Source organism: Triticum urartu, chromosome 2A (genome assembly GCF_056163025.1).
Source record: "Triticum urartu cultivar PI428250 chromosome 2A, HENAU_Tu73, whole genome shotgun sequence".
Lineage (NCBI taxonomy): Eukaryota > Viridiplantae > Streptophyta > Magnoliopsida > Poales > Poaceae > Triticum > Triticum urartu.
In genome coordinates, this window is record NC_141874.1 from 585959270 (window position 1) to 585974027 (window position 14758).

Genomic DNA, 14758 nt, shown 5'->3' on the forward strand with positions numbered 1-14758 from the left:
TTCCAGGCGCGGCGGAGCGCGCCACCATGTCTAGTTGTAATTAAACGTCCACAGTTGCATCTAATCAAGCTATAAAAAGGAAGACACCATCTATCATATATCGTGAGCGCATCACATATAACACAAGTATGCATAGTCAAGGCATCCAAGAAATGTGTTTCATTTTGAGACCAACATAATTGATCTCTGTGTACTAATCAATATTTAAAAAATAGCTAGAAATTATTTAGTCTAGCGGATAACTGGAAGTCCAGTCTACCAGGAAGCTAATCACAAAAACATGATAAAAATCAAAACCATAGTCTTTCTATTCCTTGAAATTGATCATCCTATACAGGAAGATATAGTTCATATACCATTAGTAAATAATCTAGGCATATAGGTACAGAAGAGCCACAAGACTGATCCGAGTTTCAGCTTAACATCAACCAATTGCTTAGAGTCCAAAATAGAGTCGCAAAATTGCATCAAGAATAGGATCTGACACTTGCATTGTCGTGTTTTCCCACTGTATATCTGACACACACACTACATGCACTCTGCAGATATGTATCCAACCGGCTATACTCTACGCTGACTTCTTGGCCATGTTAGGTAAAGAAGCTCCGTAAGTGTCATTTTGTAGCAAGATTGCAGCCACTCCTGCCTCCTCCTATATGTAGTACTTGAAACCTTCACATGAAGACTGTCATTAAGAAAATAGCTGTATCAAAGTGAATCTTGTGAAGATATTCAATTCAGCTCTAGTGTTCAATGTTCTGATCAAACCAAGCAATAATAATTCAGTTATATGATCAAGCCCTCAACCGGAACCCGCGACATGCCCCGACGCTCGGTCCCCGTCGCGCACTGTTGTGGACATCCCCGAGTTGCCCCCAAGCCGACGCACGATCTGGCTCCAGCGACCAGGCACGCCCATCGATCGGGATCTTGGCCAGCGCCAGCGGGTCCCTTCAACACCGCCGCCCTCCGGAAATTTCTCACTCAAGAGAAATGGAAACTTCTCACTCAAGAGAAAATTTCTTTTGAAACTAAATAATATAGACTAAATTACTAACAGGATCAATGTTCTGACCATGACATAGTTACAGTGCCCTCCATAGAGAAAAAGAACCTGAATCAGAGATCGGTATAAGTTATAGCTCTTTCACCGTCGTTGAAGAAAAATATAACTGTTGCACCATGCTAGGCACTAAGATAAACCCCAAACATATTGTATATTTATTTGGAAGAAACATCAACAATATAAGAAAATCTAGGGATCAAATGGTAAACTGTTTTAGGATCTTGCACAAGAAATCAGTAAAACTTGCAAAGTGCAATTGCAGATCCTGTCCTACTATTCTTAAAATTCAGAGATGTCAGAAACTGAAGCCGCTTCTGTTTAGGCTAAAACAGAGTGTCGTGATGTTTGTTTTGGGCGAATTTCTTTTGGCAAACTCAGTGACGCTGTAAAAAACCATAAACCAAAGCAAATGCATGCTGTGTGTTCACTTCACCTTTTATGTAGGATCTGCTGAACTGATGAGTTCAATAATTGTATTTGGAATATGATATCATATATAGTAACTAATTGCTTGCTACCAATACAAGAAACCTCACATGAAGCATATGACAAGGTTTATCAAACAAGCAAGTAGGATTAACCTCCAGAAAATTACATCAAGATGGAAGCTTTCTATTTAATAGACAGGTAGTTGATGGGATGTTACCTACAAGACCTTGGTCTTTTCTCCTCCGAGATGAGCTGTGCCGCCATGACGGACAGTCCTTCCAGTTCCACACGCTTGGACGGCCAGTGCCATCCAACAGTAGGTGGCGTAGTGGAGGCATGGGTGATCTGCACACGCACACACATCTGCTAGGTCAAGCGCTAAGGGAGGTGGAGCTGACCGACAAAGAACTCGCCAGAGACGCTTAAATCTGCAGTTCACCAAAAGATTTCTACCTAATATCTTGCTCCCAAATACAAAGAAATTGTTTTTTGAAAATAAGAGTTATATTAGCACGGGCACCAAGAGGAATGATATTGTATCATCTTCAGGGCATGCCTCATGGAAAGCAATTTCTACATCAGACAGGAACAGACGCATTGGACGACATCACTTTGATATGGAATAATGAAGAACAAACATGAGGCAGTTAAACAATTTAACAAGAACTTGTGGAAATTTGGCAAGCAAGACTTGAAATGTACATGATAAAATGAAAACTCAGTAAAGATTTATCCATGACCAGCAATACATATACTTTACACCATTGATGTTCACAACCATGAGATCAATAAAAATATCAAAGTCCATGAATACAAAATCGGTCCACTTTGGTGCATCATCTAAGCAATTCATGGTGATAGACGTCTCACAATTGCCCAAACTGCAATATAATCTTGAACACCCATGGTCCACAATATAAATGTCTGTGCGAGAGGTGCTTCCTCTGGATCATGGAAGATGGTCCAGTCATCTGGCCAAAGAGATACCACCGTTTTGGCCATCAATTTCTTCAAACATCTTTAGTCATATTCAGATATCCCAACGTGTATCTGAAGACAAATGCAGCTGACACAACTGCAGGTAAATGGTTTCAGATACACGTTGGGTCAGCTGCATTTTGCATCAATTATATATCATATGACATATGAAGATGACAACCATATGATCTACAACAAGGATAGCTACCAAAATCGAACAGAGGCAATGGAGGGGGATTTCTATTACCAAGGGCCTGTTTGTATGATGGCCACAAGAGCCCTACCAAAACAGTGGCGTGCCAATTTTTTGGCCATCGAATTTGCCGCCAAGTTCTCGCCACCACGCGTGCGCCAGAATCACTACATGTTGCAGCAGGTGACCAAAATATTGGTTGGGATTCTAAAATTTGGCTGCAATCCAAACGCCAGCCCACCCCATCGGTCAACGCCAAATAATTGGCAGGGCAGCCGTAGGCACTGAACCAAAAAAGCTCCAAATTTCCTGATTAAATATGCACCAACTTACGTGAATCATTGTACAATTAGTATGAACTCGCACCCAAAATAGAAAATCTTTAAACATGAGCAGTTGAACCTTGAAGATGAAGAACATTGGGATTGGAGTTGAACCCGTCCATGGCAACGAGGAGCTGCGCAGCCGGTGGGAGTAGGCGATGCGGCAGAGGTCAGCTAGGTGGGAGAGGAGGAGGAAGACCGACGTGGAGAGGCATCAGGGAGCTTGCAGCAGGGACGTGGCGAGGGAGGCGGCCGGTGGTGCGTTGACGGTGTTGGAGATGGGCCAAGGACAGCGACGGCTGGAGGCGGCGAGGTGGCAGCTGCGCACGAGAGCACATGGGTGTCCGGCGAGGAGCCGAGCGGTGGGTGTGGCTGGTGGTGGCGCTAACCCTAGCGCGCCGCTAGTTCGTGGTAGGGATGGGAGCAGGCAAGTGACGTGCATTGCTGTGACGACATGGGCTTTCGGTCATGGGCTTGTTAGGTTGGGCCCATGTGGGGCTTGGTGGAGTGGGGATCGACGGGGGTGGGGAAGTCGATCGATGGGAGGATGAACAAACGACTTACGAACTCGTCTATTAGGAGTAAACTAGCTAAGTGTCCGTGCGTTGCCACGGAAGAGAAAATCCATGTGACATGAGAGTCAAAGGCCATTTTTATGGGATGATATCTCATGGTCATGATTTAGTAGGTACATACATCTCGTCATTGTCTTTCTTTCACATTCCATGTCCGAGCTACCACGCGACACTCGACTTCCTTCTCCCACTATGCATGCTTTTATCTCCTATTTCTCCTACCTCTACCTTGCACGACAGTACCAAGTTTCTTGTCCAACTATCATAATCTTCTCCGGTAGGGCACCCCCTTAGATTATTACTGACTTGTACATGTTGCAAATAAGATCAACGAAAATGGATACTAAATTTCTGATGAGAAATGAGAATTCAGGGCAATATCTTCCCAAGAAAATAATAATTCCAAGACAATCTTTTTATACCTTCTGTCAACATTGGGACACACATTCCACACAATAAGCATGCAATGATGTTGATACTTGATTAATTGTCAATATATGTCTACAGTAAAGATAACTTTACTCAAAACATGTTTTTCTAAGAAGGAAGGATAATTCATATTAGAAAAATAAAATAAAGGTTTGGGTTCATCCCACCAATGTTTCTCTTGTGCAACTCATCTCCGCACCTGCTCACGAGATTGGCCTGTCTCAAGCACACCACTCCCACACACCCTCACAAAAGCGGCACAACCAATCTCTGAGTGCCACTGACACACATGCATGGAGCGCTCACTCCAAGCCTGACTATACACATTCCCACAGTAGCCGAATTCAAAGAGAATCAGCGAGGCATCATCCACTGCTTTCTCAGGGTCCTATTCATCATGAAATCATAGACCAAGATATTCCTCCCATCCATTTTTTAGGGAAAGGATTTTTCTCGATGTTCCTCTCATCTTCATGGTAGTAATAACCTAAAAACACCACCAGTCAACTCCGAAGAACATGCAACATTGTGAGAGTCAAAGTCATGGTCAGTCAACTCCGTCAAGAATTTCAAATTATGTGCTATCCAATACGTACTTGTTGCCGATGGAACGACCACATGGATAGCTCCTACAATCTTCATGCAGGTTGCACAAAATTACGCCATAGGAGGTTTCAAACCTTCAATGGGCCACCCTTGGCCATCCAGCCGGTGGTTTTCCATCCTTCCTTACGCCTGACGTCTTGTGGAACCAGGCGCATCCCAGATCCACCGCCTTCCATTCAGGTCGCCACACAGAGGGGAAAAATAGAGTAGGCGGTGGCGCGGAGGAGGAGGCGGTGGTTTTCTATGTCACTGGTGTTTGTGTAGTTGTGCGTTGGAACTTCACAACGTGGGGAGGACGAGGAAATGGGAGAGCAGATTGTCGATGGTGGCATGGGAAAAAGAACGCGGTCTGGGGAGGGGGTCGGTGGCTAGAACTTTGGAAAGGAAGGAAACCTGATTGTGTTTCCCTTTATTTTGTATATGGAAGTTATCGTATGGTTCATGTATGGCAACATGTCCTATAAAAGAGAACCAAGGATTGATTGATGATTGTGTTTTATTTCATATGGAAACCGATCTGTCGGGGCTACATGTAAGTGCATTGTGACTAAGGAAGGATCAATAGATTGAATTAGATTAGAAAAAAACCAGCAGGAGGGTGGAGTTATTAATTAAGAAAAAAGTCAGTAGTGGGAGGTGGGATGAAATAAAACCGGACGAAAAAAAGTCAGTAGTGGGAGGTGGTAGTCTCCGCCGGTCAATTTTCGTCCCACCTCCACTGGTTTTTTTTCATCCTAAAAAAATCTATGAAATTTCGTAGGTTAACCAGGGACAACTCCCACCTCCCAGGTTTTTTTTCGTCCCACCTTCCATGATATTTTTTTGTACCTCGCCCCACCTCACACTGAGCCGCCAGGAACCGCAAAAACCGCCTACCTTAGCCAAATCAACAAATCTCTCTCATTAATGCAATTTTCTTTAGGAAACAAATAATAGATTCTTTCCTACCTTAGCCAAATCAACAGATCTCTTTCATTAATGCAATTTGCTTTAGCAAACAAATAATAGATTCTTTCCTACCTTAGCCAAATCAACGGATCTCTCCCATTAATGCAATTTGTTTTAGGAAACAAATAATAGATTCTTTCCTACCTTAGCCAAATCAACGGATCTCTCTCATTAATGCAATTTTCTTTAGGAAACAAATAATAGATTCTTTCCTACCTTAGCCAAATCAACGGATCTCTTTCATTAATGCAATTTGCTTTAGCAAACAAATAATAGATTCTTTCCTACCTTAGCCAAATCAACGGATCTCTCCCATTAATGCAATTTGCTTTAGGAAACAAATAATAGATTCTTTCCTACCTTAGCCAAATCAACGGATCTCTCTCATTAATGCAATTTTTCTTTAGGAAACAAAGAATAGATTCTTTCCTACCTTAGCCAAATCAACGGATCTCTTCCATTAATGCAATTTTCTTTAGCAAACAAATAATAGATTCTTTCCTACCTTAGCCAAATCAACGGATCTCTCCCCGGTTCGCTGGGCGCGTTTCGGTGGGTGGGCGTGGGGGTGGGGGTAATTTGATGGAAAAAACCGATTGAAAATAAACCGGTTGAAAATAAACCGGTTGAAAGTGGGGGGGACTATTCAACCAAGTCGTCCATTAGGAGTAGAGATAGATCGCATGGCTGTGTTGTAAATGAACAGGAACCGGTGCGCTCAACATCTGTAAAACCAGGCCTGGTCGTGAGAGCTTAACGATAATACATCAAATCTACCCGGTACCAATATGTAAGATGACATCAATATTAATCAAAAAAAATTCACGGCTACGTGTTCCAGACTGAAAATTAAGACAACCCAATAATGCACAAGGAACCAGAGGAGGAGACATGGAGCATCTACCAGTGGGGCCCAACAAATCTAACCAGGTCTCTTCACGCACCTCTCTAGGGTCTTCGGCAGCGACAAGCTTGAACTGCCGCCACTTCCATCTTCGTCGCGCCCCCTGCCTGCTCTGCAGTCTCACCATCCAGCTCGTAGTTGGTTCCGAGATCGAATTGCGTCTCGTCGAGCTCGAGCACGAGCCCCTCGCCATGGTCAAGCTTAGCAGCCTCATACACGTCGCGGGGTGTTCTGGAACCTGCCAAGCATACGAACGACGCGGCGTACCCACCGACGCCATACTCGTCGGAGGTGAGTCGGGCGATGGGGGAATCGACCCCGCCAAGATGGGCGGGGTCGTTGACGTAGGCGAGGGCGAGGGCCGGCTCGAGGGGCTCCTCAACCTCCTCGGCATGGCTGACGCAGGCGTGGATGCGCCGGCGGCGCTTGAGCGCGAGGACGTCACGAAAGCGGGTGCAATCATCGAGGCCGTAGAGGCGAACGCGCAGGGCGTCGGTGGCGGCAGCGAGGGGTGCGCGGGGGCATCAAAGAAGAGGGTGCGTTGGGCGTCGTTGCAGAGCAGGCGGTGCGTGGCGGATGAGTCCCAGCCCACGGTCGAGGCTGGGCCTATATTTTTGTGCGTGCAGGAGAGGACGCGAGAAAATCGATCGTGATGGTAGAAAACGGCAGGTGGGATTGGTGGAGCGAGGTGGTCATAGGAAAAAGTTAATTATGCGATGTAGATTATGATTGTGATTGATTTCGGAGTAATTATTTATGCGATGGAGATTATTAATGCGATTGATTCTGGAGTAAATGGTATGCGATGGAGATTACCATCCTTATGTATAGGAACATTCCCCCACCCTTCCTTTTGAATTTATTCTGTTACCAAATCTCTTGGCAGGTTTGAGATTAACTGCCGACCGTGATATGATTTATTCCCGTATGACTTTTATTGCATTACCAAAAATTGATAACCGGCTTAAACCAGTGGGAGGGGAGATTTGTAGATAGATAAAAAACCAGTAGTACGGAGTGGTGGGAGGTGGGACGAAATAAAACCGGACGAAAATAAAACTGGAGTACCAGGCTACCAACTGCTCCATTAGGAGTAGAGATTCTTGCTAGGGGTGTTAAACGATAGCGCTTGTTGGAAGGCAACTTAATTTTATTTCTATTCCTTACTTTTTGCTCCTGTTTAATAATAAATAATTTATCTAGCCTCTGTTTTGGTTGTGTTTTTTGTGTTTAATTAGTGTTTGTGCCAAGTAGAACCATTGGCAAGACTTGGGGAAAGTCTTGTTGAACTTGCTGTAAAAAACAGAAACTTTAGCGCTCACGAGAACTGCTGTCATTTTTATTTGGAAAGTGCTATTTAGTTAATTCTTTTTTCAGATGATTAATAGATAAATTCCTCACGTCCAGAAATTTATTTTAGAATTTTTGCGGTTCCAGATCTTGAGCTAGCTACAGATTACTACAGACTGTTCTGTTTTTGACAGATTCTGTTTTTCGTGTATTGTTTGCTTATTTTGACGAATCTATGGATAGTAAAATAGTTTATAAACCATAGAGAAGTTGGAATACAGTAGTTATAACACCAATATAAATAAAGAATGAGTTAATTACAGTACCTTGAAGTGGTCTTTTATTTTCTTTCGCTAACGGAGCTCACGAGATTTTCTACTTTAAGTTTTGTGTTGTGAAGTTTTCAAGTTTTGGGTAAAGATTTGATGGATTATGGAACAAGGAGTGGCAAGAGCCTAAGCTTGGGGATGCCCATGGCACCCCCCAGATAATCTAAGGACACCTAAAAGCCAAAGCTTGGGGATGCCCCGGAAGGCATCCCCTCTTTCGTCTACTTCTATCGGTAACTTTACTTGGAGCTATATTTTTATTCGCCACATGATATGTGTTTTGCTTGGAGCGTCTTGTATTATTTGAGTCTTTGCTTTTAGTTTACCACACCTTTTGAGAGAGCCATACATGATTTGGAATTTGTTAGAATACTCTATGTGCTTTGCTTATATCTTTTGAGTTATGTAGTTTTGCTCTAGTACTTCACTTATATCTTTTAGAGCACGGTGGTGGATTTGTTTTATAGAAACTATTGATCTCTCATGCTTCACTTAGATTATTTTGAGAGTCTTAATAGCATGGTAATTTGCTTAAAATCCTAATATGCTTGGTATATAAGATTAGTAATAAAACTTTCTTATGAGTGTGTTGAATACTATGAGAAGTTTGATGCTTGATAATTGTTTTGAGATATGAAAATGGTGATATTAAAGTTGTGCTAGTTGAGTAGTTGTGAATTTGAAGAATAATTGTGTTAAAGTTTGTGATTCCCGTAGCATGCACGTGTGGTGAACCGTTATGTGATGAAGTCGGAGCATGATTTATTTTTTTGATTGTCTTCCTTATGAGTGGCGGTCGGGGACGAGCGATGGTCTTTTCCTACCAATCTACCCCCCTAGGAGCATGCGTGTAATACTTTGCTTTGATAACTTGTAGATTTTTGCAATAAGTATATGAGTTCTTTATAACTAATGTTGAGTCCATGAATTATACGCACTCTCACCCTTCCACCTTTGCTGGTCTCTCTAATACCGCACACCTGATGTCTACTACACAACCTTCTTCTTGTAGACATTGTTGGGCCTCCAAGTGCAGAGGTTTGTAGGACAGTAGCAAATTTCCCTCAAATGGATGACCTAAGGTTTATCAATCCGTAGGATGCGTAGGATTAAGATGGTCTCTCTCAAGCAACCCTGCAACCAAATAGCAAAGAGTCTCTTGTGTCCCCAACACACCCAATACAATGGTAAATTGTATAGGTGCACTAGTTCGGCGAAGAGATGATGATACAGGTGGTATATGGATAGTAGATAATAATTTTTGTAATCTGAAAATATAAAAACAGCAAGGTAACTAATGGAAAAAGTGAGCATAAACGGTATTGCAATGATAGGAAACAAGGCCTAGGGTTCATACTTTCACTAGTGCAAATCCTCTCAACAATAATATCATAATTGGATCACATAACTATCCCTCAACATGCAACAAAGAGTCACTCCAAAACCACCAATAGCGGAGAACGAACGAAGAGATTATGGTAGGGTACGAAACCACCTCAAAGTTATTCTTTCCAATCAATCCGTTGGGCTATTTCTATAAGTGTCACAAACAACCCTAGAGTTCGTACTAGAATAACACCTTAAGACACAAATCAACCAAAACCCTAATGTCACCTAGATACTCCAATATCACCTCAAGTATCCGTGGGTATGATTATACGATATGCATCACACAATCTCAGATTCATCTATTCAACCAACACATAGAACCTCAAAGAGTGCCCCAAAGTTTCTACCGGAGAATCACGACGAAAACGTGTGCCAACCCCTATGCATAGGTTCATGGGCGGAACCCGCAAGTTGATCACCAAAACATACATCAAGTGAATCACATGATATCCCATTGTCACCACAGATACGCACGGCAAGACATACATCAATTGTTCTCAAATCTTTAAAGACTCAATCCGATAAGATTACTTCAAGGGTAAAACTCAATCCATTACAAGAGAGTAGAGGGGGGAGAAAACATCATAGGATCCAAATATAACACCTCAAGAACACGAGAGAGAGAGAGAGATCAAACACATAGCTACTGGTACATACCCTCAGCCCCGAGGGAGAACTACTCTCTCCTCATCATGGAGAGCACCGGGATGATCAAGATGGCCACCGGAGAGGGATTGCCCCCTCCGGCAGGGTGCCGGAACGGGTCTAGATTGGCTTTCGGTGGCTACGGAGGCTTCTGGCGACGGAACTCCCGATCTATTGTGCTCCCCGATAGTTTTAGAGTACGTGGGTATATATGGGTGAAAGAGATACGTTAGGGGAGCCATGAGGGGCCCACGAGGGTGGAGGGCATGCCCAGGGGGGTGGGCGCGCCCTCCTACCTCGTGGCCTCCTCGAAGCTTCCCTTACGTGCACTTCAAGTCTTCTGGGCTTTCTTCCTTCCAAAAATGGGTTCCGCGAAGTTTCAGGTCAATTGGACTCCGTTTGGTTTTCCTTTTCTTCGAAACCCTAAAACAAGGTAAAAACAGCAAGTGGCACTGGGCTCTGGGTTAATAGGTTAGTCCCAAAAATGATATAAAAGTGTATAATAAAGCCCATAAACATCCAAAACAGTTGATAATATAGCATGGAGCAATAAAAAATTATAGATGCATTGGAGACGTATCAGCATCCCCAAGTTTAATTCCTGCTCGTCCTCGAGTAGGTAAATGATAAAAATAGAATTTTTGATGCAGAGTGCTACTTGGCATAATTTCAATATAATTCTTCTTAATTTTGGCATGAATATTCAGATCCGAAAGATTCAAGATAAGAGTTTAATATTGACATAAAAATAATAATACTTCAAGCATACTAACCTAGTAATCATGTCTTCTCAAAATAACATGGCCAAAGAAAGCTATCCCTACAAAATCATATAGTCTGGCTATGCTCTATCTTCACCACACAAAATATTTAAATCATGGACAACCCCGATGACAAGCCAAGCAATTGTTTCATACTTTTGACGTTCTCAAACTTTTTCAATCTTCACGCAATACATGAGCGTGAGCCATGGACATAGCACTATAGGTGGAATAGAATGGTGATTGTGGAGAAGACAAAAAGGAGAAGATAGTCTCACATCAACTAGGCGTATCAAAGGGCTATGGAGATGCCCATCAATAGATATCAATGTGAGTGAGTAGGGATTTCCATGCAACGGATGCACTAGAGCTATAAGTATATGAAAGCTCAAAAAGAAACTAAGTGGGTGTGCATCCAACTTGCTTGCTCATGAAGACCTAGGGCATTTTGAGGAAGCCCGTCATTGGAATATACAAGCCAAGTTCTATAATGAAAAATTCCCACTAGCATATGAAAGTGATAACACGAGAGACTCTCTACTATGAAGATCATGGTGCTACTTTGAAGCACAAGTGTGGTAAAAGGATAGTAACATTGTCCCTTCTCTCTTTTTCTCTCATTTTTTTATTTGGGCCTTTTCTCCCTTTTTTATGGCCTCTTTTCTTTCTCTCCCTTTTTTTATTTGGGCTTCTTTGGCCTCTTTTATTTATTTTTCGTCCGGAGTCTCATCCCGACCTGTGGGGGAATCATAGTCTCCATCATACTTTCCTCACTGGGACAATGCTCTAATAATGATGATCATCACACTTTTATTTTTCTTACAACTCAACAATTAGAACTCGATACTTAGAACAAAATATGACTCTATGTGAATGCCTCCGGCGATGTACCGGGATATGCAATGATGCTTGAGTGACAAGTATGAAAGAATTATGAACGGTGGCTTTGCCACAAATACTATGTCAACCACATGATCATGCTAAGCAATATGACAATGATGGAGTGTGTCATAAACGGAACGGTGGAAAGTTGCATGGCAATATATCTCGGAATGGCTATGGAGATGCCATAATAGGTAGGTATGGTGGCTGTTTTGAGGAAGGTATATGGTAGGTGTAAGATACCGACGAAAGGTGCGTGGTATTAGAGAAGCTAGCAAAGGTGGAAGGGTGAGAGTGCGTATAATCCATGGACTCAACATTAGTCATAAAGAACTCATATACTTATTGCAAAAACCTACAAGTTATCAAAGCAAAGTATTACGCGCATGCTCCTAGGGGATAGATTGGTAGGAAAAGACCATCGCTCGTCCCCGACCGCCACTCATAAGGAAGACAATCAATAAATAAATCATGCTCCGACTTCATCATATAACGGTTCACCATACGTGCATGCTACAGGAATCACAACCTTCAACACAAGTATTTCTCAGATTCGTAACCACTCAACTAGCATGACTCTAATATCACCATCTCCATATCTCAAAACAATTATCAAGTATCAAACTTCTCATAGTATTCAACACACTCATAAGAGAATTTTATTATTCTTGAATACCTAGCATATTATTATTTTAAGAAAATTACCATGCTATTTAAGACTCTCAAAATAATCTAAGTGAAGCATGATAGTTCATCTATTTCTTCAAAATAAAACTACCATCATGCTCTAAAAGATATAAGTGAAGCACTAGAGCAAATGACAAACTACTCCGAAAAATTTAAGTGAAGATCAATGAGTAGTCGAATAATTATGCAACTATGTGAAGACTCTCTAACATTTAATAATTTCAGATCTTGGTATTTTATTCAAACAAGCAAGCAAAACTAAAATAAAATAAAATGACTCTCCAAGCAAAACACATATCATGTGGCGAATAAAAATATAGCTCCAAGTAAAGTTACCGATGAACGAAGACGAAAGAGGGGATGCCTTCCGGGGCATCCTCAAGTTTAGGATCTTGGTTGTCATTGAATATTCCCTTGGGATGACTTGGGCATCCCCAAGCTTAGGCTCTTGCCACTCCTTATTCCATAGTCCATCGAATCCTTACCCAAAACTTCACACCACAAAACTTAACAGAAAACTCGTAAGCTCCGTTAGTATAAGAAATTAAATCACCACTTCAAGGTACTGTAATGAACTCCTTATTTATTTATATTTGTGTTAAACCTACTGTATTCTAACTTCTCTATGGTTTATAAACTATTTTACTAGCCATAGATTCATCAAAATAAGTAAACAACACATGAAAAACAGAATCTGTCAAAAACAGAACAGTCTGTAGTAATCTAAATCATACGTATACTTCTGGAACTCATAAAATTCTCAAATAAATTTCGGGACCTGAGTAATTTATCTATTAATCACATGCAAAAAGAATTAACTGAATAGCACTATCCAAATAAAAATGGCAGCAATTCTCGTGAGCGCTAAAGTTTCTGTTTTTTACAGCATGATCAACAAGACTTCTCCCAAGTCTTCCCCATAGTTCTACTTGGCACAAACACTAATTAAAATTATAAAACCACATCTAAACAGAGGATATATGAATTATTTATTACTAAACAGGAATAAAAAGCAAGGAACAAAAATAAAATTAGGTTGCCACCCAACAAGCGCTATCGTTTAACGCCCCTAGCTAGGCATGATGATTTCAATGATGCTCACATAAAAGATAAGAATTGAAATATAAAGAGAGCATTATGAAGAATATGACTAGCACATTTAAGTCTAACCCACTTCCTATGCATAGGGATTTTGTGAGCAAACAATTTATGGTAACAAGAATCAACTTGCATAGGAAGGTAAAACAAGCATAACTTCAAGATTTTAAGCACATAGAGGGGAAACTTGATATTATTGCAATTCCTACAAGCATATATTCCTCCCTCATAATAATTTTCAGTAGAATCATGAATGAATTCAACAATATAACCAGAACTTAAAGCATTCTTTTCATGATCTACAAGCATAGAAAATTTATTACTCTCCACATAAGCAAAATTCTTCTCATTCGGAATAGTGGGAGTATCATAGGAAACTCGAATACTATAAATTGTTTCCACATTAAAATAGTAATGTTCAGAGAAGGGATAATCATAATCATGACAAGTTTTATAAATATAATCACTATGTTTATAGCATAAGTATCATCAGAATAATCATCATAAGTAGGAGGCATGCTATCATCATTATAAACTTGCATATCAAAACTTGGTAGACTAAAAATATCATCTTCATTAATAATAGCTTCCCCAAGCTTGGGACAAACATTAATTGCAGCAAATATATTCTCAAAAACATCATCTTCATCAAACATAGCATCCCCAAGCTTGGGACTTTTCATATCATAAGCATAATCACTCTCATCATTAATAGTATGGATAGCACCAATAGTATAGCAATTATCATATTCTTCGAAGCAAGTGCCAAAAAGATTTTCAAGATCATAAGAAGTATCATTATCTTCCACAATTATATTTTAATTATGCACAATAGTAATAAGAGAAGCATTATTTGGGAGAGATATCTTCTTACCTCTCTTCCTTTTTCTTTTCTTTTTCTTCACCACATCATGTGTGGGTTCGATCCTCTTTTTGGAGCTCCTTATTAATGAGATTGGTTGAATAGGAGGCTCCTCCTCGTTACCTGATTCATCATAAGAAATAATAGGAGGGTATTGGGAAGCCTCTTCCCTTTCATTATTATTCTCTTCATCTTCTATTTGTTTTTTTTTCTTTATGTAGTTGGCAATATAAGGATTTTCAATACAATTCACCGTACAATACATATAAATTTCCTCTAGATCAAAATGAAGAACTCTATCAAGGGCAAATTTTGGAATATCCTTAGTTATACGTTTCATTTCTTCATAACCCAAAAGCAAACT

General features: G+C 40.9%; 1 long non-coding RNA gene and 1 pseudogene across 1 annotated transcript; both read right to left on the reverse strand.

Moving 5' to 3' along the window:
* Positions 1-376: 376 nt before the first annotated feature.
* On the reverse strand, positions 377-3411 carry LOC125533677 (uncharacterized). The gene is made up of 3 exons (XR_015615174.1): positions 3069-3411; positions 2721-2975; positions 377-2570 (listed from the first exon to the last, which is right to left on the reverse strand). It is a non-coding gene; the product is annotated as an uncharacterized LOC125533677 (long non-coding RNA).
* A 3035-nt stretch (positions 3412-6446) lies between these two features.
* The window catches only part of LOC125537347 (triphosphate tunnel metalloenzyme 3-like), a 78740-nt pseudogene continuing 70428 nt past the window's right edge, over positions 6447-14758 (reverse strand).